Genomic DNA, 2,984 nt, shown 5'->3' with positions numbered 1-2,984 from the left:
GAAATTACTGTATCAATATAAAACTAGCTGTTGGAAATGATAGTTATTTTCTTTCAACATCCAACGGCAATTGAAAAAAATGTTGTCAATAAAGGCCCGTTTATAATAGGAATAAGCGGTAAGAATAAGCCGTAAAGCCCTAGGCCGTAGAAGTTGGAAGATAGGAAACCTGTGTATCCGTTTATAATAGATGGCAATAATCTCTTATTTTTTTCCATAACCGAAAAGATGGTCCAACTTTATCTTTTGCGGTTACGGATTACAGAAAGCTGAGATATATACCGAGATTTATGTATTTTCGATCGATACTCTATGGTATCTACTATTTGACAAGAGTGGTTTATTTATGTATTTGACAATCGAACAATAACATTTGTGTTGTAGAAGTCCTAACAATTTAAAGAAATTGGTCTGCGACATTCTTGTATATTTCTTAAGTTGATCGTTGTCTACTGTCGCCATGTCTTTAAACTAATTATGGAAATGTCCTGTTTTCTTCCTTTTATGATTAATGGGACGCACACTCCAACGTCGTTTTTTCCTTATTTTTTCGTCAACTGTGTGTCTCCTATTGCAGCGTATGCTAGCCCCAGAATTGACAAAAACATTCCACATGCAACAATATCTGATGAATCCATCGTTTCAATATTTATTTATATAAAACAATATTACTTTTATAAGATGGAAGAAGAATATACTCTCGGTTGACAGATGGTTGACAGTTGACGTAGACGAGTGACAGCGGCATAGTCACTTCTATGGACGTATTCTATTCTATTCCTATTTCAATTATAAACGACGATCTAAAATATTACGGATTACGGATTACGGCACCGGCCTATTCTTACCGCTTATTCCTATTATAAACGGGCCTTAAGGCAGTCAACGATTCAACCTACTGTTTTAGCGTCTAATTACATTATTATTATTTTTGTTTCCCTCCTACTTATCTTATTACTTAAATATTTATACCTTTCATAAAACTTTATATGCCTTTTAGATATTTTTAACTTAGGAATAGTACACAACATAAAGAATGTAACAGTGTAAACAGAAAAGTAAATTTAACAATAGGTTATTGTTTTAACAATACATATTGGCACCTGATAAATAAATAGGGTATAATAATAACAAATAAAAACACCAAATACAAGAGTAAAATTTAAAGAAGGTGTTGAGAGAATATTCATTATGATGTCAAGTATGTAATAAAAAAGTAGAACTATATATAAACTAGACATATGAAATAAACTAATTCGACTATTTTTTTATTAACACTAGTCGGTGACTGAAAATGGGCTGCAGACTAATACAGCCTAACTGAATAATGTAAACTCCGCATCAGAGAATATTTGGCTTAAAATTACAAACGATAACAATATTTGACTTGTATATTTATTTTTTCGTTATTATTCTACTACTCATATAGAGATGTCAATAGAAAATGAATTGGCAAGGATACACCACAACCATACAATGGACCTGATTTAATGAGGAGCATGGCAGTACTACGATATTTAAAATACGCTTATAGGAACAAATTGTTGTCCTAATTGGTTTTAACTTATTAAAATAAATTAGTTATGACAACCATTTCTTCCTATATTTAGCATATTTTAAATGTTGCAGTACTGCCATTTTCTTCATGGAGTCAGGTCCATTGTATGGTAGTGTATCCTTGCCAATTAATTTTCTATTGACATCGGTACACCATGCATTGATTATAAATGGTACAGTAATTTTGATAATGAATTGAATAAAAAATTTTTATGTTCGTTACAATTAAGCCATCAAAACATATATATTTGGCAATGGTTTCTTCAATAACAGGCACAAGATATAAATTTTCGCAATTATAATTCAGTACATACTCGACGACATAATGAATTTCAAGAGCGTTGATAGCAAATTTCTTAGTGGGATCATATGGGTCACCTATGCAAGATATTTTACATCTATTTTCTGCCATCCCCTGTGCATCAAGAGCAACGCTGCTGGTTACAGAGAAGACATGACTGGGTCCTGCACTCATTTCTGGAAAAAAATATATCATAGTTCTTGAAGAAATTGAAGTAAAGATTGACATATTAGAAGAACAAAACTAACAATACTATTCCCTTTTAAGTAATATAAAACAGATATGTACCTCCATGTTCTACTGCCATCCCCTGTGCAGCAAGAGCGACACTGCTGGTTGCAAAGAAGACATGACTGGGTCATGCACTTATTTCTGGAAAAAATATATCATAGTTCTTGAGAAATTGAAGTAAAGATTGACATATTAGACGAACAAAACTATTCCCTTTTAAGTAATATAAAACAGATATGTAGGTACCTTCATTTTCTACTAGCATCCCCTGTGCAGCAACGGGTACGCTGCTGGTTGAGATGTTACGCTCTGAAATAAATATAATTATTAGATTAACCGAATTAACAAAACAAATTATTATTATTATAGGCTGATGCAGTATAGAATACCTTTTAGGATGTAGTCATGATACGTGCTGAACACCATTCTCGAAATGGACTCTCAGAGGTTATGGTTGGAAACTTGTGTCGAATAGTCTCTGTCCGTACATCCTTTCACACAATACGTTTTAAGGACTTTATCGGTAGGCACATAAATGTTATTTATCACACATAAATCAACTGTTTCACACAACCAGATATTTGACAATTTTATGATGACAAACAACGGCGTCTGTCAAACTTTTCTTACAGTTTTTTAGAGGAAGTGAAATGGCGGGAAGCATGAGTCGGCCACCTAGCGGCGAGAACACGCATTACACCTTTTTTGTTGTTTGTTTTTGGGGTGTTATGCCGTGTTGCGCTAACTCCTTCTTTAGCCGACGTTTCGGACAGCGTTGCAGTGTCCATCATCAGGGCAGATCCGGTAGATCCGAAGATGTGTAATAACACCCCAAAAACAAACAACAAAAATGCTTTTGGCCGTGAGAATCTAAAAACTTACCACGCATTACACC

At 33.8% G+C, this 2,984-nt stretch overlaps 1 long non-coding RNA gene across 1 annotated transcript; it reads right to left on the bottom strand.

Annotated features, from left to right (window-relative positions):
• Nucleotides 1-2,335: 2,335 nt before the first annotated feature.
• LOC149416345 (uncharacterized) lies at nt 2,336-2,759 on the bottom strand. The gene is made up of 2 exons (XR_016303534.1): nt 2,479-2,759; nt 2,336-2,398 (listed from the first exon to the last, which is right to left on the bottom strand). It is a non-coding gene; the product is annotated as an uncharacterized LOC149416345 (long non-coding RNA).
• Between the last annotated feature and the right edge of the window lie 225 nt (nt 2,760-2,984).

Source organism: Hesperophylax consimilis, chromosome 17 (genome assembly GCF_061612785.1).
Source record: "Hesperophylax consimilis isolate HC1 chromosome 17, BYU_Hcon_1.0, whole genome shotgun sequence".
NCBI lineage: Eukaryota > Metazoa > Arthropoda > Insecta > Trichoptera > Limnephilidae > Hesperophylax > Hesperophylax consimilis.
The sequence above is the reverse complement of the archived record's forward strand: the minus strand, read 5'-3'. Positions and strand labels throughout refer to the sequence as shown.